Here is a 26,917-nt window from a genome sequence, read left to right as displayed (position 1 = left end):
GACGCTTACTACATTTACGCATGGCGTTCTACTGGGTTTGCTACATTTACGCATGGCGTTCTACTGCATCACCACAAACCAACGTCACATGACTACAGCTCCCCACATTGCAATGTGGCAGACACCCCAGCCCACCTGCTACTGCAATGCGAAGGCAGTGACCCTGCCACACAAGCGGCAGCATCAATTGCAGACCAAGACCTCCTTACTGAAGTGTGGGAGGCTGCGACCTCCAAGCCAGACCTCATCGCGCGGGCCCGGCAGGCGGTCCAAGCCGGAGGGTTCCTGCAATAAGGGACACTCCTACATCGCCACCTAATAAACGTTTTCTCTCTCTCTCCACGGACTGAATGATGAGTGGGACGAAGCATCCGTCAGCCTGTCCGCGCTTGCCCATTCGTGTGACAGTCCGTGCGTCCGTCTGTCCGAGGGTCCATTTGTGCATCCATACATCCATCAGTCCGTCCATGCATCCTTCCATGTGCCCGTTCATGCGTGCGTCCGTCTGTGCGTCTATTTATCTGTCTGTGCGTCCGTCCGTATTTTCGTCCGTCCACCCGTGCATGTCTGTCTGTCCATGCGTCCGACCATCCGGCTGTCTGCTTGTCTGTGCCCGTTCGAGCGTCCGGATAATCATCATGTGGAAGTACCGTCATCCAGCGGACATACCAAGGACCAAAGGAGAGGTGGGTACCTACTACTACTACTACTACTACTACTACTACTACTACTACTACTACTACTACTACTACTACTACTACTGCTACTTCTACTACTACTACTACATACATCGCGGACGCACGACTCGCGGCATAAGAAGCTTCGCCCCTAAAAAGTCCTTCTTAACTATACATCAGCCCACTCCAAACTAGTGAAGACTGGAATACCACTTCATGCTTGAAAAGACATGCTTTCATGAGATTGAGGAAAGTGTTTTTACACAAGTAACTCATTGCGTGTGTGCTGGTTTCCCGGAATATGTAATAACCAGAGTGTGAGAAAAGTTCAGATGACTACAGTCTGAAAGGAACGCAGGTATAAAAACAAAAACCTGGGAAACAATAAAAAATAGCTGAAGTATTGCATGAGCACAAAAATATGCTGCGTGGATTGAAAAATCTGACTGGCAGATGGTTGGAGAAGATGAAGTGACTCTCTGACTGAACGACGAGTCTTTCAGTTTTTCTACTTTTTGTGGATAACATTGTTTTCACCAGCGACAAGTGAGATTTCCTGCTAGCATGCGATACAAACGGAGTCGCACACGCGTCCGCCAGACCCCACAAATCCCTCGGAAGCCCTCTCCACGAAGCGCAGCGGCACCGAGAGTGACACTGACAGTGACAATACCATGCACTATTATGTCAGCAGTGAAGAGTACGGTGACGACACCTTCGAGCTGGTGAGGAGATGCAAGGCGAAGAGACGGTTTCTGAGCACGCCATCTGGTTAGAGTGCGTCCACCATAAATTCTTCGTGCAGTTTCGAGGCATTCCCCGTTTTGTTCATTCAAGCTCTAGCCACCGACAATATAAGGTGCCTCAACAGGTAAGCCCTGTCTGCAAGCTGGATACAATGGTGCCAAACTAAATGAAATACGTCAAAGTAAACACGCGCAAAAATATTTTAGCCATGAACATCAACCACGCGGCTGCGCTGGATATATCGCGCAAGGTCACAGAGCTCATTGGCAAGAATGTGCGCTCTCACATACAGCTCGGCAAAGAAGCCATCACTGAAGTGATCTATGATGTTGACGAGACCATGGTCAAGGCAGACTTGCCAATCCTGATCAAGCCCGCTACAGAAGATACCATCATCACAAGTGTTTTTCGCTTTGGCAAGTCACGCTGCGTGAAGATCATATTGAAGGGTTAAACGCTCTCGTCACATTGGCAAGTCACGCTGCGTGAAGATCATATTGAAGGGTTAAACGCTCTCGTCACATGTAAAGGTGGGACAATTTCGACACGCTGTTCATCCCTTCTGACCGATGCCACATCAGTGCAGGAAATCTACGAAGGTTGGTCACGTGAGCAGCGTGTGCAAAAACACCACCATTTGTGCCTGATGCACTGGACCCTACACCACTAGCCCATGTCAGTCCGATATTCGGAAATGTTCAAACTGCAACGGGGTCAAGATGCATCTTCGAAGAACTGTCCGAATATTCGAAGGGAAGTTACAGTGCTGAAAAAAATGCTTTGAGATCACTCGTATCACTGGGAAGCAGCCGCATCTAATAGACAACGACGATCGCGACATCAACGATGATCCAAGACCTCCAAGACACCGTTGCCTCGTAAACCGCGCTCAAAGTCACCCACGGTTCTGTCTCGCAGAAAAAGCGTAGTCGGGTCAAAGGATAAAGAAGCCGCCAACAGCGACACAGCTGACGCCTGGCCGGAACTCCATTGACTACACACCACTACATAGCACCATCAGACTTCAGCAGTGGAGCACTCCTCGTCCAAACTCTCCAAACCAACAGAGGAGGATAAACAAGTAGTTGCCATGGTCTGCTTCCTCGTGAATACCATTAGTGTGTTCGTGGAGAGGGTGCTAACACCAATACCAATAAGCGCGGTACAGCAGCTGGATACCATCAGCCCGGTTCTAGCAAGCTTTCAGAAGTCAATTGCTTAATAAGATTCACAGCAGAACCATGGCTTGTCAATGGCAACATCTATTGTTTGCAGAGAATATCTGAAGCGCCTTCATATTTTATCGCAATATGAGAGAACTGAGGTTCCGTACATCGGATTTCCGGCAGTTCGTGCTTAAAAACCCCTTCCAGATCGTGGTAATCTGTGAGCCGAACTCATCGACTATAAGAATATCAGGATACGAGTATTCCGTTTCAACCACAAATGGAAGCAGCAGCAAAGTTATTGTTTACATTCGCAAAGGTCTTACTTATTTCGCCCATGCTGTACAACCCGATTACAAGAACCAGTACGTGGCCCCGCCGCGATGGTCTAGTGGCTAAGGTACTCGGCTGCTGACCCGCAGGTCACGGGCTCGAATCCCGGCTGTGGCGGCTGCATTTCCGATGGAGGCGAAAATGTTGTAGGCCCGTGTGCTCAGATTTGGGTGCACGTTAAAGAACCCCACGTGGTCGAAATTTCCGGAGCCCTCCACTACGGCGTCTCTCATAATCATATAGTGGTTTTGGGACGTTAAACCCAGATATCAATCATTAGAAGCCAGTACGTGTGCATTACTTTGAGAAAGAAGCGGTTGTCTTTTACACTCATTGGAGTTTATATATCCTCTGGAAGTACATTTGATTGCATGAGACAAACAGACATTATGGCAGCTGTTCCGCGCCCTTGCATTGTAACAGGTGATTTCAATGCACATAATCCGATTTGGGGAAGCTTGAGGATAAACTCGACGGGGTGCTCATTGATATCATGTGCGTCAGACCACAATCTGTGCCTTATGAGTGATGGTAGCCCGACATACCTGCGAGGAACGTCGTACAGCAGCTGCCTCGACCTGACATTGGTGTCGTGTGGCCTCAGTTCAAAAGTGCAGTGGTTTACAGATATAGAAACCCATGGTAGCGATCACATTTCGACTTATGTCTGCATTGACGACCGAGAGACTTAATCCTCGCCGGTCATTCGGTAAATAGACTGGACACTTTATGAAGTGTAAGTGGAGGACACGTGCACAAAATAATTCCTCGTGTTGGTTAGAGGTAATTGCAGATGCAATGAAAAACTTTACACGCCATTTCACACACTCACCGAAGCGCACGGAGCTTGACATCTAGTTAGAAAGGCTTCGGGCGTTACGTAGATGTGCTGATAGAAGATACAGGAGCACCAAGTCGCTTCTTGATATCAGAGTAGCAAGGCGTATGTAGCAAAAAAATACAGCGCTGAAGAGACGAGCTGCAGCATCAAATTTGGAAAAAGATTTTGCGAGTCATTAAACCCTCGCAAGTCATTGTCTCATGTATGGAAAACTATACAGGGTCTTCGCTCAGGCGCCATGCAACGTCATTCCTCCAAGGCTTTCACCCTTTGTCTAAACCGCCGTGAAATTGATGTTGTAGAAGATTTTTGCGTAAACATCAACAGCGAGACAGTCGTATTCTCCGATATGCTTTTATGCGATATCCCCGGTCCACTAGATTTAAGTATCAATGTTTCATTTCCTATGGAAGATCTAGAAGCTGTACTGACACTATGTTGGCATTCTTCTTCGCCAGGGCCCGGAAGGATAACGTATGCACCCTGCATCACTTAGGCCAAGCAGCTAGACGACAACTGCTAAGATTATTTAATCGGTCATGGCAAGATGGCATCGTACCTCAAGAATGGAAACGCCGCCGTCTTGTGCCACTTCGACGCATCCTAGAAAAACGATGCCTGGAACGTCGCTCTCTTTTCAATTGAGAGACTCCTGCCAGCACTTGATCTCGGAAGCCATGCCTCCTGCCTTATGTTGCGACCAACCGCCGCATGAGACCACTCGCCTCCGTACCGCTCAGTCACGTGACATTACCGTACCGCATAGAGTTTCATACAATATTTGTATGAAACTCTATGCCTTACCGCTTTGTTACGTGAAATCACGGCTGCTTGTAGGTAAGTGTGAGAGCAATGCTTTGTTCACGGAGGGCGGCCGTCAGAGACGCTTGCCTTCGTACCGAAGGAGGAGAGAAAAATCAGACGGTAGAGCAGCGCGTTCGCAGCTCACGTTAAAGACTTAACTTTTTTAGGAGGCTTTGGCCACTCTAAAAGCCGGAAAATCCTCTGAAGTGCTGACGTCATCCTGGCCTGTAGCTCTCACCAGCTCCAATGGAAAACTCATGGTGCGCATGACTCTCACGTACCTGGAATGGTTGCTTGAACGACACAACATTTACCGCGACTCTATGGCGGGATTTCGATGAGGTCGTTCATCGATTGACAACGTCATCGATTTCATGTCATCAGCAAAACAGCTGAAATTTAACAAACGACTAGTACTTGCGCTCTTTCTTGATGTGAAAGGTGCATATGACAACGTTTCGCATCAAATCAAGTTATATTAGACACACTACTGTTAGTTGAACTGGGAGGCCAAATGTTTCGATGAATCATCCGGAGCTACCTGAGAAGAAGATTCTTTTTTCTATATACTGAAGATGGCCAGACCTCAGACCACTATACGTGACATGGCGTCCCGGAAGGTTGTGTTTATAGCCCAGTTCTTACCGACCTTGCCTTGCTTGGCCTCGCGGAAGCTGATAACATATGTGCTAATGACATCTTTGTGTAAGCTTCAGCGTTGACACGCCTGAGAGTTAGAACAAGGATACAAAGCCGCGTCGCAATTATCTATCTTCGCACACAAGGTGTGACAATATCAACAGAAAGATGTGCCCTGGTGGCCTTCACGAGCAAGGCAATGAGAAGTTACCGGATAAGCATTGATGGCCTGCCCATCTCTTACAAGCTTAGCCATCGTTTTCTAGCTTTCATTGTTAACCGTGACCTCTCCTGAAGCCCTCACTGGACAAGCTTGAAAACGAAACTGGTATCTATTGCCAACGTCTTGAAAGTCATCATGTCACACCACATGTTTTCATGACTCATTCATACCCAGAACTTGTGTCAGTTGGAATGATCTTCCCCATGATATCGCTTGTATAACTGATAAAAATATGTTTCGTAAAACTCTTAATCTTCTATAAATGTTTGTGTACATAAATATATACATGTTTGCATATATGTAGTACATATGTGTGTATATATAAGGTTACTATTGTTAGTATATGTTTTTAATTATCAAATCGTTGTCATTTATGCCTACTTTATTTCACTTACTTATCTGCTGTGAGTTTTTTCTTTGCTGTTTTACATTGCTTCCGTTATGTAGATCTACACTCCCCTCTGTAATACCCTCGGGCCCTAAGGGTACAATAAATAATAAAATAATATTGTCATCGCCGAAATAAGATGGGGTCCGTCATTGAGTTCCTTGCTACAGCTATACCAACCATTTTTATTGGTGAACGGCGCAACAGTTCCCCTCTGCTTTCTAAAACTTGCAAGTCAAACATACGAGCACTTCAGAGCGTGCAAGCACAGGCACTAGGTGTTTGCCTCAGGGTACCACGACCTATCTCATCCGCTGGAACAATTACATTGGCTCGGGATCATCCGGTTACGACCTACGCCACAACCGACGGGCTGAGAGCACATATACCGGCACATTTCACGGACGTTATTGAGTCATTCGGCATTTATGCCAGAACAATGACCACAGGCGTCGTTCTCTACAGTAGTCAGATCCCATCACGCTTTGCTACCATCCAGTTTTGCACCCTTGCCACGTTCACCGTCCACCTTGTGGTGCCTAGGACAACCCGACTTTCGCCTTTTCGTCCCAGGAATAAGAAATAGAAAAGTCCTTTCTAAATTCGCCTTGAAGCAAACAACTCTGGAATGTTTGCACACCTTCTACGCTGACAGAATCTACGTATACACGGATGACTCAACCACCCAGACTAGCCCCACTGGCGCCACCACCATCCCGTCGCGACACACCAACATCACTTACAAACTTTGTCACGTGAGCACATCGACTGGTTCGGAAACTGTGGCCCTGCGAGGTGCTATAGATTATATCAAGCAACCATCGGCTAATCGATGAGCAGTATCTTGCGACTCGAAACCGGCTCTACAATGTCTTTTGTCAGCACTTCGTCACGGTTCGTACGAACAACTGGTGTGGGAGATGAGAAAAAGGCTACACCATGCGACCGAAAAAAAACACAACGTTGTGTTCCAGTGGATTCCAAGCCATTGCGGTATCTCCGGCAACGACCTCGCTGATGAAGCAGCCAGAAATGCACGCGCACAATCAAAACCTTATTCTATACATTTACTTAGGATTGACGCGGCTAGATATCTAAGTAAGCTGGCTCAGAACATGACACTCCAGAAGTGGCAGTCATCACAGTTCGCACATCATCTAATGTATTCTCTCGACCCATCTCTACGACTGCAGCTAACCCCTGGTCTTTCCAGAGAGGAAGGTACACTGTTGTGCCGTCTGCGTCTGGGCGTAGCCTTCATCAATGCCTTCTCATTTAAGATTGAGATGGCCAACAACGCGGAGTACAACGACTGCACCGTCGATGAGACTATTGAACGCATCTTATGTCACTGCCTTGCATACACAAACGAGAGGCTTCACCTGCGCAGTGTCCTAAATCAACTGAACAGAAGTGATTTCACGGTTGAGAAAGTATTGGGACCATGTCACTGCCCATCCCAATTCCTAAAGGCAATGAAAGCACTCTTGCGTTTTCTCAAAAAAAAACCGACCTGTTTCATTGTTTGTGACGTGTAACTGTTACGCGTCGGCCCAGTCAGTGACTTTTTTCTCCTCTTCTATAACCTTTCTTCCCCGTCTGTCCTTTCCCAGTGCAGCGTATCCTATCAGGGCTAAGCCCTGGTTAACCTCCCGCCTGTCTCCTTAATTTTTTTCTGTCTGGCGGGCCGATCTGGCATGAGGGTAGTCTGAAGCGTATCACTGAAGAACCAATCACAATAATCTGTTGAAATACACACGGGCACTTCAGATAGGGCATTGAATATGCCTTTCTGCTCTGTCGTTCAGGCATTATTTGCTAAAGCCTGATTCACATTGGGGGACACCACGTCAGTGAGCCGAGATGTGCAAACAGTGGGTAAGAGAGACAAAATTGATGTTCTGACAGAATGACACGTTTGCAACAGATGCCAACGTGTCAAAATTATCATTCAGAATAGGCTCTTCTGAAGGCCCGAAAATTCCAAGTTCTATTTATTGTGCTTGAAGGAAGAGTTTTCTCAAAGAAATCATACAACCTCAACAGAAAAAAAAAGAAAGCGTGGCTGAAGCTTAAAAAGACGGACACATAATCACTCCACCTGAATATGTATCGCTGGTAGCCATAGCAGCAAAGAAAGATAGAGAAGTAGAACGCTTTTATACCTTCATTCGACATCTACAGTGCAACGAGCTGCCTTTCGGATGTAATAATTCGCCTAGCTCGATCCATAAAATTATGAATGCGGTTCTACATCCTTTCATTGGAATGTAGTGTTAAAGTGGATAATATTATCGTTCATTCGAAAGACCACTCCACCATGGTACATGTCCTCACAGCTTTGTCAGAAGGCAAGTACAGTAGTAGATGGCACTACTGAAAACACCAAGGATGAATCAGTGGCGCGTCTCGCGCAGCCCATCGACATTCACTCACTAGGCAGGTTTCAGGGGCTGGTCAGTCATTTTCAGGCAATTATCTAAGACGGTGGCATAAGCGAGGTTTCAGACAAGGTCGACAAAAAAAGATTTAGCATTTTGTTAGTATAAAAAGCGTGAAAAATTAGCAGATCCCAGGCACAGTGGGAATTGATGATATGCGAAGCACGAATGAGAAAGGTTTATATGTCACTTTAAGTCAGCAAAACCTTGCGAGGTGGAGTAAAATGATGCCGTACATGACTTCCGTGTCAAGATTAGCATGTTTTGATGTTTCGTTTACCTTCGCCATCTATTCACGTCACGTGATATCAAATTTAGTATATGTGGAGCTAACAAAACAGCCGCGAGCACGCTATGAGCGTGGTATGTTGTCATGTTCTTACATGAAACGTGTGTCAGGATTATCATGTTGGCACCAGTCATATACTTTCGTCATTCATTGACGTTACTTAACAACAAAGTTGGTATATGTGGAGCTAGCAAAACGGCCGCGAGTGCATCATGAAGGGCCTAATATACTCCAATAAAACGATGACTCGCGCACACGCTGGGCACTGCGACGCTACACGTTAGCAAAACGCGAGCACTTATAGTCTGACGCCAGGCGCGACCGGCACGACCAGCGTGCGTCGTGTCGGCTTACGGCAGCCGGCGCGAAATGTGACATGCTGCATTCCGCATCAGATGATGCGTTACCCGGACAACACTGCGTCTCTTATTTTCATGATGGAGGGATGTCAAACACGCTGTAACGCGCATGCCACAAAGCAACGCAGAGCGGCGCCCAACTGCGCGTATACGGCAGGACCAGCGCCTGGCCCGGCAACGCCATCGTGACGCGACGAAATGAACGCCGGCGAGTACGCGCACCACCTCACGCCGAAACGTATTGGCGCCTTAACTGTGGCATGTAGTCAAGTTCTCACATGACACGCATCGCCTGATTATCATGTTTGCACCAGTCACATACTTTGTCAACCATTGACGTCACGTAATACCAAATTTGGCATATGCGAAGCTAGTGAAACGGCCACGAGCGCATCGTGAGTGTGACATGTAGCCATGTTTCTACATGACACGCATGTCGTCATTATCATGTTTTGATGTATCATTTACCTATGTCGTCCGTTCGCGTCGCGTAAAAGCGAGCTCGGTACATGTGAAGCTAGCCAAAATGCTACCAGCGCATCATGAGCGTGGCTAGTAGTCATGTTGTTACTTCACACGCATCTCATGATTATCATGTTTTCACCAGTCACATACCTCCAGAATCCATTCACGTTCCGTAATACCGAATTCGGTATATGTGACGCTAGCGAAATGGCCGCGAGCGCATCATGAGCGTGGCATGTAGTCATGTTGTTACATATCACGCATGTCACGAGTTTTATGTTAGGGTCTCTCGCTTGTGTTCGCCATGCAATCATGTCATACCATACCAGTTTTGCAACATGTCATCTGAACGAAACCACCGCAAGAGCTGCAGGATCATGAAATGTAAAAAATGACATTCATGACATACATATCATAATTTTTCTAGTCAAATATGCTCGTCCTACCATGATGTTGTCCCATACCAAGTTTTGTATCGATACCATTATTTACACGGCCGGGAGAGCAAAACGTCGTAGGCGGCTAGATAGATAGATAGATAGATAGATAGATAGATAGATAGATAGATAGATAGATAGATAGATAGATAGATAGATAGATAGATAGATAGATAGATAGATAGATAGATAGATAGATAGATAGGTAGATAGATAGATAGATAGATAGATAGATAGACATCGAAGATCCGGGGACGTCGAAGATCCGGGGAAGACTACGGGGAAAGAAAGGAGCATAAACAACGTAAAAATGGCGACATGAAGAACACTGTCCATTTATTAAGTGTGGTCAGTGGTCCTGATAGATTTTTATTTTCAGCCACAGGCTAAACGCCGAGCTATGTGCGGTCATAAACGGGTATGTGCTACAGAAAATGAGAGAATCACCCTTAGAATAGAGTTTTCCCAGATTAAACCAAGAATCGGCCTAACCTGTCTAGTCCACTCTAAAAGACAAAGCAGCAGTTACTCCAAAATATGATGGCGTAGTTACGGCGTGCAAGACGGCGAGTGCGTACAACTAGAGAATACCCGGGGACGAAAATGGCGACGCCGGCTTCGATAATACCCCCAATCGAGGGAAGGTGACAGCGACGGCTTGCCCGCGGATCTACTAGAAGTGCGAACGACAGGTTTGTGCGCGACCTTTTGTCTCTGTAGTTTGGACTTTTATGTCGTGTATTTTTTTACTGACTTTGCTTCAGCTAGAACCTGTTGAAGCTATAAATAAACCTAGCAACAACCTAGTTAGAACTTGAACAGCCCAGAAACAGCCTAGATCACTAGATAAGACAAAGAATCAACCTATCAGCAACCAGACTAGTCTTCAGTTTCGCGGCTTTCTTCAGTCTTCAGTTTGAGTTTCGCGGCTTAGTGTATTCATTTTACGTTCAAGCATTCATTTATTTAGAGGCATCACGATTCATACTCGCGAGTTCACCAAAGCTTTTGATATTAGGAAATGTGGGGCAATGTTAGTTCACCCTTCTATTGCCTCAAGAAACAAGGAGTGCTTTTATATGATCATTACGTGGCGCTAAGCATCTGTACACCTTACGGCCCCCTTTTTACAAAGCATTTCATGGCAAACTTCGGCGGCTTTGAGCGTATCTATCTATCTATCTATCTATCTATCTATCTATCTATCTATCTATCTATCTATCTATCTATCTATCTATCTATCTATCTATCTATCTAGCCGCTTACATCTTCTAGCTCTTTTGGACATTTGGATACTGAGATCTCTAACAAAATTGGTATGACATAGCAGGACTGTATCACGAGCATAACTGACTTGTCATAAAATAAAAATCATGTCTGTGATGTCATGGATGTCATGATTTACATTTCATGGTCTTGCTGCTCTTGCGGTGATTTCGTTCACATGACATGTTGGAAAACAGGTGTGGTATGACTTGACTGCATGGCGAACCTATGCGACAGGCCCTCACGTACAAATCATAACATGCATGTCATGTAGGTGATGACTACACGCCACGCTCATGGTGTGCTCTCGGTCATTTAACTGGCTTCACACACAACAAATTGACGTGAAAAAATGACGTGAATGATTTATGAAGGTATACGACTGGTGAGAACATGGTAATTATGACATGCATGTAATATAGGAACATGACTACATGCTACGCTCATGATGCGCTAGCGGTCATTTCGCTCGCTTCCCATACACCAAATTTAGTATAACGTGACGTGAATGAATGTCGAAGGTGTATGACTGTTGCGAACATGCTAATCTTGTAGCCATGTTCTTACATGGTTATATGACATGATCGGTTCGTGGCCGTATTGCAAGCTTCACATATATAAAATTTAGCATTACGTGGTGCGAACGCATGACGAAGGTAATTGACACGCCCGAACATGATGCTTATGACATGCGTGTCACGTAAAACATGACTGCATGCTACGCTCGTAGTGCGCTCGCGGCTGTTTCGCTATAGCTTCAGATATACCAAATTTGGGATCGCGTTACGTGAATGGAGTACCAAAACAAATGCCAGGCGACAACATGATAATCATGACATGGAAATAATGCATGGCATAAGTTACGTCCCCCTCGTAATGGTGTGCTGAATTTCATGTGAGGAAGTTAACCTTCCTCATTCGCGCTTCGAATATTGTCATGCGCTAAGAGCTCGAAGTAACGTACAAAGTGACGCGACTGTCTAAATCTCATAGACAAAGAAGGACGTCTCCGCTGGCACGGGTTGCTCGTCTTCATCTCCCTCGTTCACCGGCACAGAACTGACCCACTGTTCACTGGCACAGAACACCAGGTGGCATTACTCCTCCTCTCAAGAAAGCATCGACGCGATGCTCAAACGAAAGTGTGCAGAGCAGTGGGTTGAAGTAGGCAACATAAAGAAATAATAAACAAATTAGTGCACGAGAGAAAATGCGTCCTGGGCCCGGCCATCGGAAATAAACGGCATTAACTGTTCACATGAAGAGTTCACTGGCACAAGAAAAACATTCGCATCACCACGTAAAGTATGGTTTTAGGCAGACTACGTGGACAGTCTCTGGGCGTGGTAACCTGCACTAGGATGATGGTGAGCCTCCGTCTGGAACCACTTCGTAGTTCACGTCGCTCACACGTCTGAGTAGTTTGTAAGGTCCAAATTACTTCCTGAAGAGTTTCTCACTGAGACCTCACCGTCTAGTGGGTGTCCAAACCCAAACTTGGTCAACAGATTCCTAATTACCTTCTCGATGGTGGATGTTGTACCGCCGTGCATCTGCGTTCGGATGTGCACACGGGCCAGTTGACGTGCTTCCTCAGCGCGCTGAATGTACTCATTGATGTCGGGGGCTAATTGGTCGAGCTTGTCGATGTCCTCATACGGAGTCATGGCATCTAGCATAGTTCTAGCATCTCGACCATAAACGAGCCGGAATGGCGTGAAGCGTGTAGTTTCTTGCGTTGCAGTGTTATACGCAAATAATACATACGGCAGAGTGTCGTCCCACGTTTTGTGCTGCACATCCACGTAGATAGAGATCATGTCGGCTAGCGTTTCGTTTAGCCTTTTTTTAAACCATTACTCTGAGGGTGATACGCAGAGGTCTTTCGATGGGTTGTGTAACTCAACCTGATAATATCATCCAAGAGTTTCGCTGTGAATGATGTCCCTCGATCAGTGATGACATATGACGGGGCACCATGCCGTAGCAGAATTTGATGCATAAAAAAATTGGCAACTTCAGATGCGGTCCCTCGTGGCAACGCCTTCGTCTCAGCGTAACGCGTCGAATAGTCGCTTGCGACAATTATCCATTTGTTGCCAGAAGAACACAAAGGAAACGGGCCTAGGAGGTCCATCCCCACTTGTTCAAACGGTGTACGTGGTGTATCGATCGGTTGTAGATAGCCTGCAGGATTTAAATGTGATGTCTTGCGAAGCTGGTATTCACGGCATCCCTTCACGTAGCGTTTGACACAGACAGACACTTTAGGCCAGTCGTAGAGTTGTCGCACCCGATCCATAGTTCTTGAGTAGCCCAGATGGCCAGGCGTGGGCTCGTCGTGGCAAGCTAATAAGACGTCATCGCGGAGGGCTTCAGGCAAGACGAGAAGATGAGACCTGTCACCAGCACCGGCGTACCTTTTGTATACGCCGTTTCGTAGGCAAAATGATGGCTACATTCGTGACATCAGACCAGGAATGGGCGCGGTGCCACGTTCTAGGTGATCTATAATCATTCTTAGATCGGCGTCATTTCGTTGATGAGACATCAGATTCGGTCCGCTGAGAGTTGCCACGAAGGCGCCGTCTTCTTCTGGCGCCTTCGTGGCGGATTGAAGAGGTGCTCGTGATAACGTGTCGGCGTCTTCGTGCTTTTTTCCTGACTTGTACACGATGTTGACATCAAATTTCTGTAGGCGCAGACTCCGTCGTGCTAATAATCATCCTGAAGGGTCTCGTAGATTGGTCAACCAGCACAAAGCATGATGGTCACTCACCACTTTAAATGGTCTTCCGTAGAGATATGGCCTCAACTTTGTAATTGCCCAAATGACCGTGAGACATTCTTTCTCTGATGTGGAATAGTTAGATTCTAGGCGAGACAGTGTGTGACTTGCGTAGGCTATTACCCTTTCAATGCCATCTTGTCTTTGTACCAAAATAGCTCCAAGACCAATATTGCTGGCATTAGTGCGTACTTCAGTGTCACCATCTTCATCGAAGTGGCCGAGCACGGGAGGGGAAGAGAGTCGGTGCTGTAGTTCCGCAAAGGCAGTCTGCTGTTTGTCAGCCCACACAAATGGTGTGTCATCATGCGTGAGGCGTAATAGTGCCTCCGCAATGTTGGGGAAATTTTCAATAAAGCGCCGGTAATACGCGCACAGACCCAGAAATCGTCGAAGACTTTTTTTGTAAGTTGGAGGTGGAAAAGCGTTGACGGCAGCAGTTTTGTCAGGATCAGGCCGAACACCAACGGCGCTCACGACGCGACCAGGAAACTTCAATTCTTCGTAGCCAAAATGACATTTCTCAGGCTTGAGTGTGAAATAGGCCGATCTAATGGCTTCGAGAACATTCCGAAGGTGGCGAAGATGCTCGTCAAACGTTTCTGAAAACACAACGACATCATCGAGGTAGACGAGACAGCTTTTCCACTTTAGATCTGCCAGGACGATGTCCATCATTCGCGGGAACGTAGCTGGAGCGGAACAGAACCCGAAAGGTAGCACTTTGAATTCATAAAGGCCATCCGGCGTTACAATAGCGGTTTTTTCCCGGTCACGTTCATCGACCTCTATTTGCCAATAACCGCTCTTCAAGTCGACGGACAAAAATACTTCGCGCGCCGCAGCTTGTCCAGAGAATCATCGACTCTGGGACAGGGTACACGTCTTTCTTTGTGACATTGTTCAACTTCCTGTAGTCGACACAAAAGCGAAGCGTGCCATCTTCCCTTTTCACAAGAACGACTGGTGATGACCAAGGGCTGCTTGAAGGCTGTATCACGCCATCCTGAAGCATTTCTTTAACATGCGTTTGAATCGCGTGCCGTTCGGTTGGCGAAACACAATAAGGCTGCTACTGTATGGGATGCACGTCATCGTAGGGGATAATACGGTGTTTTGTTATCGGTGTTTGACGTATCTTCAAAGAACGTGCAAAGTATGTGTGGAACTCCAGCAACAGCTCGCTCAAACGCTGCTTGTTTGCTTCAGAAAGCGTTGGATTGGTGTCGACGCTGCGAAAAGGCGCTTCAGCAGTGCCGATGGCGTCGGAAGCAAAACACTCGGTGACATTGGCGACTGGGTCGGCGTAGGCGATGACAGTTCCAGGAAAAAGGTGCCGGTACCCGTAGCTGTAGTTTGTGACAAAAACCTCGCAATGATCATCACGAAGGTCAACAAGGCTTCTCGCTACGCAGACACTTTGAGACAGCAGAAGCGAGTGATTGCTTTCCACAACTGCTTCATCGTGCATCACTCCGTCCCACGCCACCTGAACCACAACAGTGGCACGGGGTGGTAACGTGACAGCGTCGTCAATGACGCGAAGAGAGACTCGGGAGTGGCTGGCGTCGGCGTAAGCTTTTGTGGCGTTTGTGGTCGCGAAAGTGACTAGACGTCGTCGAATGTCAGTTATAGCACCATGGTCCCTGAGAAAATCCATGCCAATGATCAGGTCTCGAGGACACTGCAGGAGAATGCTCAAACTGGCAACAAATGTACAACCGCGGACTTACTGTCTTGCCGTGCACATATCCAGTGGCAAGACGATATGCCCGCCAGCTGTACGAATTGGCGTTCGGTTCCAAGGCGTCGTTACTTTCTTGAGAAGGGCGGCCAGCTTCTCGCTAATTATGGAATAGTCCGCACCAGTGTCCACTAAAGCGCTGACTTCGCGACCATCTAGCAGAACAGGAATATCTAAGAAAACTCTTCCGCAATCAGCCGGTGGTGTCGTTGTCGATGTATCGTCGGTATCTTCAGTCCACGTCGATAGGGGGCCTTGAGTATGACCATTCTGAGCGGCCTTGCCCCTGTAGGTTGCTGAGGTTAGTTCTCCCGACGCGGGCTAGGTGACCAGCCCAGCGCCACGCCCGCATAGGTGCGATGGTTCGGCGAGAACCGCCGTGGTGATGGAGAGCGTGAGTGGTGCCGAGATGTCGATCCGCGCTGCGGAGCAACGTAGTTAGCGATTTCCGGAGGCCGCTGGCCAAACCTAGGAGGTGGGGAGTTGGCCGAAAAACCACGAAGTCCCAGCTCTCGATAAGTGCACTGTCGGTAGATGTGCCCAGGTTCACCACAGTGATAGCAAAGGGGACGTCGATCGGGGGCCCACCACACGTCTGATTTCGCGGAATCGGTCAGCGGTCACTGAGGTATGGGCCCGCTAGGACTGCCTGAAACAAGGCTGGGGCTGTGGTATAAGGCGGAGTGAAATGTGGTGCAGCTTGGCGCAGAGTTTGGTCTGCCGGAAGCATGGCAGGGGCCGCGGCAAGAAGCGGAGCCAAAGGTGGTGCTGGCTGAAGCAGAGTTTGCGCATATGACATGCGAAGGAAGTCATTTAGGGGCCGCGGCTCTGTCTGACAGGACGGTTCTCGAAGTGCCTGCTGAACTTCATCTCAGACGATGCCGGACAAACAACTGACAATGGGCGCCGAGGGTTCAGATAATTTTTGCAGTTCTTCGCGAATTACAGAGCGTATGAGCTCTCGGAAGAAGTCGAGGTGGCCCCCAAGACCACCCATGTGTTCCGTAGCAGAGGCGAAGTTCACTTGTCGCTCGTACGTCTGGGTCCGTAGCCGAAGCGTGCTTTCAATTAGGAAGGCTTCAGCAAGAAACTCTGACGTAGTCTTGGGGGGGGGGGGGGGCTGCGTAGAAGACCACCGAACAACTGCTCCTTCACTCCACGCATCAGGTATCGCACCTTCTTCTCTTCCGGCATGTGAAGGTCGGCTCGTCGAAAAAGACGCGTCAGGTCCTCAACATACATTGCTAGGTCTTCATTTGGCATCTGCATACGGCACTGGAGTTCACATTCAGCTCTTTCTCGGCAATAGGGACTTGCATACGTTTCGAGAAGCCGGCATTTGAAGTCCACTCATCACGTGAACACACCTGCCCGGTTCTCGTACCAGACACGTGCCCCGTGATTCAAACTGAAGTAGACATGTCGGAAATTGTCTGCGTCATCCCACATGTTATGAACTGCAACGAAGTCATTAGTGGACTAGCCAATCTTCAACATCCTCATGGACAGCACCATGAAAGGCATTCGGCGTTCGTGGTTTGAATAGCGTATATTGCAATGGCGTTGCGCCTTCCATACCGGCTGGGTTGGAGCCGCTTGGGACGGCGCTGCCTGGAATTGTTGGGGCCGTCATCTCCTCTGAGAGAAATCTGAACTCAGGGTCCAGTCCACGGATCCTGCGACTAGCACGGTGAACAGGCGTAATCACTGGTATGGGGCTGGAGCTTCTTGTACTGGAAGGGGTTCGGTGCATAGGGTACCCATACCTCCACCAGTTGTCACGCGCTAAGAGCTCGAAGGAACGTACAAAGGGACGCGACTGTCTAAATCTCAGAGACAAAGAAGGACGTCTCCGCTGGCATGGGTTGCTCGTCTTCGTCTTCCTCGTTACCGGCACAGAACTGACCCACTGTTCACTGGCACAGAACACCAGGTGGCACTATCATCAACTCCACTGCACGTGGGGTCTGCCAATTTTTTCGCCTGTGACACATGTGTACTCAAAAAAAAATGTTTAATGTGAGAAATCACTTTGTTTTTTTTTTCGGAAGAGAACCTTTACAAGAAGCCTAATGTGTGATATTCATATGTGTTGCTTTTTCAATGCAGTTCCATTTGTCAATGTGCGTCTGTCACATTATTTTTTTATCACAATATCGATTACATGAACACTGTCGGCTGGTTTTTGCCATCGCCGTCACCATCATGTCCCGTATATGTATATGCATCTATATATATACAAAAGCTTGAAAGAAAAAAAACAATTTAAAAATGTTTTGGACGCACGGAGTCTAACGAGGGACCCCTCGCTTTTTAGCGCGCACCGTTAACAATGGTGCCATAAAAGCACACGTCCTTGAACGTTGAAACAGCGAGCTATTTATATACACCACTTACTAGTGGCAGTGTTTTCTTGCAAAAATATGAGCTTGCTATCAGCATTACGAGTGAGATGGCGCTCCCGACGCCCCGCGTGAACTAAAGTCCCTGAAAAAATTGGCCCCGTATCTACAGGTTAATCTGAAAATGTCGTCGAAAGACAACAGTCTTGCGTGTGGAGAGAGTGAACAAATCAATTATTTGATGTTCTGCGCAAGAAAATCGGTGAACGGTATTTTAGAGGCGCTGCGTTAGAGTGCCTCGAGCGTGCAGCGGAGAAGAACGAGCGCCACAAGTCCCATCACACGTGAGACATGAGCGCCATCTGCGGATTTTCACAGAAAACGAAGCGCGTGGCTCTGAGACGTTTGTGCGTGCCCGTCGCAAAGGTGAGAAGGTAGAGAACGCAAGGCGACGGCTAGGTGCCACCACCGTCTCGTCTTAGCAAAGCGTTGGAAGCACTCGCCTTTTTGTGCAAGTGTTGCAAGGTCAGCGCAGCGTGATAAGCGCTAAGGTCCTTAAAATTACGTATGTATGCCTTTTCTAGTAAAAGACGCACATAAAAATACATACGTGTTGTTATGGTGCCCCAGACATGCGCAATAATTGATTTTTAATTGACCATTACACAAGTATGAACGCTAAATCTTGAGCAACATTGATGGGCGCTGCGGATTGGGTTGGCTGTTGCAAGTACCCGGTGCCGTTAAGAGTGGACAAACGGACAAATGTACACACCGACAGACAGACCAAAATTTTTGCGTCGAAGGTCCCCAAGAAGGACTATCTTCATTAAAGATTAAAGTAGCACAATTTGTGTCAATGTACAGGGTCCTCTCCCCTCGCGTGCACAGCTTTCGTGAAGGTATCGCAAACGCCATATTGTTTGTCCACTTTCGCGAGCACACGCTCCGCGAACAGACGCCGCAGGCGTACCCTTTCCGCATACCTGAGGCCCGGCCACTCGATGATCACACGGCGCAGCAGTGCCCGAGCCACCCAAGCGTCTGGCACATCCAGGGTGCCCACAGAAGGGTGCCCGCGTGCTTTCGCATTTTGGTTTCCTAGTGGACACTCTAGAGGCGCTGCTGTGGTTGCTGGAAGACGAGGTAGAGGCGAAAGGGTACGATTGGCGCTACTTTAGTTTTTTAATGCGAAGCATTTCTTAGTGAACCTCGGTGACATTGAGCGTATCTATCTATCTATCTATCTATCTATCTATCTATCTATCTATCTATCTATCTATCTATCTATCTATCTATCTATCTATCTATCTATCCGCTTACGCCTTTTAGCTCTCCTGGCCGTTTCGATAATGTTATCACTACCGAACGTGGTATGTCATAACATTATTGTATGAAGAACGTATTTCACTAGTCATAACATGAAGATATGACATCGCTGTCAAGAATGTCAGGATTTACATTTCATGGTCCTGGAGCTCTTGCGGTGATTTCGTTCACATGGCATGTTGCAAAGCTGGTATGGTATGACATGACTGCATGGCGAACACAAGCTACAGACCCTAACATTAAAATCATCACATGCCCGTCATGTAGCAACATGACTACATGCCACGCTTATTATGCGCTCGCGGCCGCTGTGCTAGCATCACATATACCAAATTTGGTATTACAGTACGTTAATGGATAGCGAAGGTGTGTGACTGGTGCAAATATGATAATCATGAGATGCGTGCCATGTAACAACATGACTACATACCACGCTCACGATGCGCTGGCGGCCATTTTGGTAGCTTCACTTATGCCCAATTTGGTATTACGGGACGTTTACGGATAAGGAAGGTTGATATGATGCAAACATGACAAACATGAGAATTGTCTCATGTAACAACATGACTACATGCTACGCTCATGATGTGCTCGCGGCTGTTTCGCTAGCTTCACATGTACCAAACTCAGTATTACGCGACGCGAAGGGACGACATAGGTATATGACACATCCAGACATGATATTCATGGCATGCGTGTCATGTAACAACTTGACTACATGTTACACTGATAATGTGCTCACGGCCGGTTCGCTAGCTTCACATATGCCAAATTTGGTATTACGTGACGTCAATGGATGACGAAGGTATGTGACTGGAGCAAACATGATAATCATGAGATGGGTGTCATGTGAGAGTGAGTGAGAACAACTTTATTAGGTCATGTGGGAACATGAATAAACGCCACAGTCAAGGCATCAAGAAATTTTGATGTGACGCGTGCGCGTGCTCGCCGGCGTTCATTTTGTCGGGTCTCGCCGGCGTTGCCACGCCAGGCGCCAGTCCTGCCATATACTCGCAGACGCGTGCCGCGCTGCGTTGCTTTGGCGCATGCGCGTTACTGCGCGTCCAGTGTCCTTCTGTCCCCCCAAAAATGACAGCATATCCCCGGAGTGAATGATGGAGAGTGGGGCGAAGCATTCGTCCGTCCATGCGTCCATCTGTGTGACCGTCCATGCATCTGTTCGTGCGCCCGTCCCTGCGTTCGTTCATGTATCCGCCCCTGCGTCCTTTCATGCGTCCATCCATGCATCTGTCTGTGTGTCCATTCGTCCATCTATTCAACACTCCAAGTCCCACCATCTCGCGTCTTTTTATCATATATTTCCTATATAGAAGCACCGCCATTCAGTGGACTTTCCAAGGACTAAACGAGAGGTGACACACACACACACTTTCTTACGGCTTGCGCTTCGGGTCTACTTCCCACCTTCAACCACCTTGAGTTCACGGTATATACTAGTTCACTGTATTCATGGCTCTGCGGCCCAATGCTCGCTAAACCTTTCTAAAACCAAGGAGGTTACGCTCAGCGAGTATAACGTAGCAACCTTGTCCTGTCAGATAGTGCTTAATGTACATGCAAGTGGCTGCTAATGTGAAATGACAGACACGAAGATTCAGCTTTTAATTTCTTACGGCTTGCGCTTCGTATCTGCTTCCCCCCTTTAACCACCTTGAATTCATTCATGGTATATACTAGTTCATTGTATTCATGGCCCTGCGGCTCAACGCTCGCTAAACGTTTCTAAAACTAAGGAGGTTACACCCAGCGAGTATTATGTAGCAACCCTTTCTTGTCCGATAGTGCTCAATGTACATGCCAATGGCTGCTAATGGGGATCGCAGCTTGGGCGTGGACTAAAAGCCGAATGCTCCTGTCTTCCATTCCCCATTAGCAGCTATAGGCATGTACATTGATCACTATTTTTTATTGTTCAACAACGCACAGAAGAAGTGTCTCACCGGCACCACCTTGGAGGTCAAATGTTATACCTATTTCGGGTATGTGCCACTGGTGTTTACGTACTACGAGGAACGCACAAGCCACGTCATAAGGAGCTTCGCCCCTAAAAAGAGGCAGGTGCAGTGCTGTGTAGGTAACGCATCGGTGTCAAATGAAGCATGTCGCATTTCGCGCCGGTTACCGTCGGGCCGCATCGACGGACGCTCCTCGCGCCTGGCGTGAGACTATAGAGTGCTCGCGTTTTGCTAACGTAGCGTAGCTGTGGCCAGCGTGCGTGTGCGTCAACGTTACAATGGAGTATCTTGGGCCTTTCAAGATGCGCTTGCGACCGTTTTGCTAGCTCCACATATAATAATTTAGTATTGTGTGCCGTGAATAGGTGACGAAGGTAAACGACACATTGAAACACAATAATCATGACACAGAAGTCATGCAAAGCATCATTTACCTCCACCTCGTAACGTTTTGCTGATTTATGGTGATATATCAAAATTTCTCACTCGTGCTTCGCATATCATCGATTCCCACTGTACGTGGGATCTGCCAATTTTTTTTTCAGGGACTGTAGCTTGAACAGCTGCTCATCGCGACGCGCGCTGATCACACACGCGTACTTCACCTCTTGTGGGCGAGGCACCTGTCAGCACGTGCGCTCATCTCGGAATCGGGGAGCATTGTATGCCTCGTTTTTCATTCGACCGATTGTATTTTAGTCACCGGGCGCACGAAGGTCACTCGGCTCTCTGCACAGTCCATGTTTGCAAAAAGAGCGAACTTATAAAACAGCAAAAAAACGGTGGCACTTGCTAGTTCGTGCTCGTCTGAATGGGTGAGTGTGCTTCGTGCGCCGTTTTTTAGATGCGAAGCCCCTTACAGCGGAGTTATAATCAGTGTGCTGCGTGACCACCCTTACTACGCATGCGCGCCCACTTACCCTCTCTCTACATTCTGCGCTCCCCCTTTCTCGCCTCACAACGCGAACGCAGGCAGCGTCTGCTAGCCTCACTCCCAACTCTCCCTCGTCTAGGCATCCTTCCCCACGGTGTTTACACCCTCAAAGCACATGTGCGTTCATAGTTGGCCCCAATTGTAGTGCGTATTTAGCCCAATTTCAAAAATAATAAAAGAACCGCGCTGTGGATCAACTTGAGTTTGGAGTTAGCTGCGTTCTTTTAACCAAAGATTGATCGTTGTGTCTGTTTGTCTATAGTCTATATATGTCATTGTACTTTGTAATGAAGCGGCATTGAAGTGCTTGTCTCAGACTGTTCAAGCTTGCCCACAAATTATTATAATCCTACTAGGTTATGTCTTAGATGGAACAAAGATGTAATATATAAAAAATAATTGCAACTACAGGGCTAGGTTCTGCGTGAAAATACCTCCATGTCTCTTAGAGAAACATTAAGCAGCAATGCAGTCTGTAAACTGATTATTAAGAAAATCCGGGGAAAAACATCGAAGAGAGTGATTTCACAAATGTAACAACTATAATCATCCACATTGCTACACCCACTTCTAGAGAAAGGCCGGTCCCACCTTTCACCAATTAACCTGGTTCCGTGCTTCCTACGGTGATGTTATGAGCGCAAAATAACATCGTCTTTCAACCCCCCCCCCCCCCTAACTTTATACCTCCTTCCAGCAAGCTTGTCGTCTCGAATAATTGCAATGATAAGCGGTTTTGTTGTTTTTGGCGCACAAGCCCATTTATTCTTCTTATTTCAATCAAGAGACAATCGAAACTCGTTTGTTGACTCACCACACTGATGTACTCTTGTCCTCTAAGGTTACAGCTTTCATTCTTCTTTACATGGCGCACTGCAGTATTTTCCAATTAAGTGTAAATCTTTTTGCGAGTCTGCATGTTACTCCCCATGTACAAGTACCTTTATGGTACAGCTGTTATCGTGCTTGTCTTGAGGAATGGTGGTAATTTTCCATTCCTGGTCTGAGACTGTGTGCAAATCTTCCGCCCGATTCTTATTCTTTTGCTTGCTTAGATGACATGTAGTTCAAATCTACCTTAACTACCTGCCCTTAGCAGACGTTTTCTTTCAACACTTACACCTTGTCGCTGCCTAACGCAAAGTATTGTACATTCTTAGGCAGTTGAACCTCACTCTTGTGATGCATGCACCACCACCTTAGTCCACGAATGACAAAGACGACAGCCGCGGACGTGTCGCTGGGGCATCGCAGCATTTTTTTTAGGTAGAGATGTTAACACGGCGTTTTCTCTTACGCTGTGGTCATGGCTAGCTTTGGAATCATTAGCCATTAGAGTGCACGTTATACATTATGGAGAACATTTTTGCATGTCAAGATATGCTGGGGAACGAGAGCTTCATCTTTATAAAGTGGTGTTTATATATGGCCAAGACATTGAAGAAGAACCACGGAGTCATTATACTGCGCCTGTTAATGTAAAAAAGTGTGAATAGTCTTGAAGGGTCAAAACAATACAACGATGGTAAGCACAATGTAATAACATGTCGAACCGATCAAACAAATATATCCAGCCAAATATGAGTGCACGCAGGAATTAGTGAAGAAAGGATGAAGGCGGATAGACAACCAAACCGTTACTCACCAAACCGAAGCTGAATTATATTCTACACTCACGCAGTCACTTAGTCATTTCATAATACCCTTTACAACAACCGAACTCACTAAAAAGGCTAAGTAAGGACTGACGTGCAGTCACACTGTTCTCTTCAAGATTATAAAATACGATTGCAGGAAAAATACTGCGGCAACGCCACAGAACTATCCCTGCAAGATGCTTTACCATTCTTTGAATGTGAAAGTCCCCCAGTATTTCATGTGTCATCTTGTGTTGGCTTGTTCTCAAAATCCCGATTTTGTTGAGATATTACTTGCAATTGAACTATTTACAATGAAAGGCCTAATTTGAGCCTGTTACTTTTTCCAACGATTTGAAATGTTCCTAGGCTTTATTGTTTATATCCGTCTGGCCTATGCAAACCTTCTCTCGCTTATGTATGTCAACGATATTTCATACGCGACCCCAACAACACAATGCACGAAGATCTAACCTTACTTCACCTCCCACTGTGGCTGCTGATGTCACCCGATACGTGCGCATAAAATCCCCGGCTTCTTTAGTGCAGAGGGTACACCGTACCTGACAAGAACGTTTTCTGGCCAGCGTGTCGGGAACCGTAAAGGAGGTGAGCCTGTGTGTTCTTTTTTGTTTTATTTTTGGAATGCTTCTGCTACAGAAGGCACAACCGAGCTGGAGAAGCCAGCAATTTGCATTCTGTGGGCCCTAAAGATTATTAAGCAGTTGGTAATCTAGACGGCTTCATGTCTCTTTCACCATTTGCGGTGTTCGTTCACTTTTGACTGGACATTTTTTCTTGGTGCAATGCACCAACTAGCTCAACGACGAGTGTTATTAGTATATTATTAGTAAATATTAGTATATTTGCGTGATATATGGCTTCATTATATGCGTGTAGAGCCGAGAATTTACCTGGTGCCAGTATTGTATGGGCAAAGTCTAATGCCACGTTTGCAAAGTGTAAGCGGCTGAGTTAAAAAGGAACGCTGCTTCTGGACGAAGTATTTCAGCGCAAAGCTGAACATGAACCAATGGTAAGCCATATAAATGATTATATTTATTTCTACGAACAAAAACACCAGTGGCATCATAAGCCAGTGGCATATTAAGCCGTAGAAATAAGAGACCACCGAGTTCTGTTTGTTTTAAATGACTTCGACCTAATTCACAATCCTCAACATTGCAGTTCAATGGAAACAAGCTTTAATGCAGTATAGTAGCGTAAACTGGTCAGATTTTACCTCAAATTTAGCCACAAATAGGATCGGGAAGCACTGCAATCATATCGCAGCTGTTATTTCCGATAGGACATCTGACTAGATTTGCGAATAGTCGCCGCTGAACCAGGTGGCCTTAAGCTACTTAGCTGCACTTCAAAGAACAGGATGATTTCAGTATTGAGCTGTGTATCCATGAAACATGCATGTCATTTGCATGCATCAAATACAATTCTATGTTCGCGTGCATCGAGTGGTGCATAACAACTATGCATCACACGAACCTACTTGGTCGCCGTCACGATAAACTCCAGCATTTATGCTTGTCCACGTGTCATAACAGTCCCTCTGTCTTTTACCTGCTCAACAAAGACAGCTGCTTGAGATGCGTTGCGAACAAGTGCAAATTGCTTCCCTAGTAAATATTTATTACATCTCACTCAAAGTCATCCCAAAATGTAATTCTATTTGCTGAGTTCCAATTTGGAGAATAAACCAGACTGAGAAGACTTCTCGAACGAGAACAGAGCAATATGCAACTTTTTCTTCTTCTCAGCTGAGTGTTTGCTTTTCTGTAGGAAGCTCTGGTGACAGTGGCGGTGAGCCGAAACTACGCTGCGCACAATGGATAAAAATTCTAACAGAAAACATAGACAAAGCGAGTTACTCTATACGAGAAGGTTCATCAAGGACGCAACATTTTGCCAACTGCAGCACTATAACTTGCACGCGAATCATGGTTTTCAATTTTCAGCCTAGAGCCGATGTGGTGGCATAACGTCCGCTTACAGTGGTGTACTGAAGACCCGCCTCCTTTAGTTATCTTTTCCTTTTTCATTGCGCACGAGAGGGCGTCCGCGTGATGCCGAGGCAGTACTAAGATGTAGAAAATTGCTTGGATGGGAACGCCAGGTTCGCTATGGCAAAGCTGATATTTCGTCTGATTGCGAATGTGAGCAAGCGCGAGGAGAAGGGCAAATGACGCCTATGAGTTCTCACCGCTCCTGGGAACATATTCTGTCGCCTTCGGCACATACCGGCATATCAGTAGCACATACCTGGTCTTGGGTATGTGCCACTGCTTTAACGCGATAGCGTTAAAAAGCTCGTTTAGCAGAAATTCCATCGTTGGCGTCGGTGTCGTTGGTTGTGAAGGAAAAATTATCACCTTATGTGCGACCAGAAAACCAACAACGATGCAAATAAAATGTTTTTCTGGATTATTTTGCTTTCTTGATTATTCGTACACATAGATACGTTTAGATATGGTGAGTGGCGGATACGGTGATAGATACGGTGACAGAAAGGTGATAGATACGGTGAACGACCGATATTGATGCGGCGAGTGACAGCGACGCCGACGCCGGCGCAAAATCCAGCCGAGAGTGTCCATATAATTGCTACTGCAATAAAAGCTGACATTGGCAGCGTTGACTAGACGATTGCAAACAATAACTGTCGGTGTCTACGCAGAAATCAAACCCTATAGCATTCTGCGAAGCAATCAAGTATTCTACCACAGAGCCACTCTCATGATGCATGCTTTACGAATTTGTCACTCTCGAGACCCTTAATATTTAAGGTGTATCCAGTTCAGATGAAACACTAAAGAGAGCAATATAGACGTCGTTTCACCTAGTTGTAGTTTTGAGCGTCGAGTAACTCTGAGTAGGCGTGAAAGCATAGAAATAAGAACGCTGCGTTCCCTATTTTTGCCTTCGTCGCTTACAACAAACTTTGTTTTGCGCTAAGCATGTCTTTCTTGTTTTAAGTTATTGAATCAAAGCGAAAGCATATCTCTGTAGCTTATTGCAGTGACATTGCCTAAAACGACCAGCAACGTTGCGATACCACTAAACCAAATTTTTAC

General features: G+C 46.7%; 1 protein-coding gene across 4 annotated transcripts in view; it reads right to left on the bottom strand.

The window, feature by feature from the left end:
• Positions 1-26,917, bottom strand: part of LOC119164607 (agrin) — a 583,580-nt gene that overhangs the window by 527,825 nt on the left and 28,838 nt on the right. The gene's annotated exons all lie outside the window — the stretch shown is intronic.

The sequence above is a fragment of the Rhipicephalus microplus genome, unplaced genomic scaffold (genome assembly GCF_043290135.1).
Source record: "Rhipicephalus microplus isolate Deutch F79 unplaced genomic scaffold, USDA_Rmic scaffold_13, whole genome shotgun sequence".
Lineage (NCBI taxonomy): Eukaryota > Metazoa > Arthropoda > Arachnida > Ixodida > Ixodidae > Rhipicephalus > Rhipicephalus microplus.
This window is presented reverse-complemented; position numbering and strand designations above follow the sequence as displayed.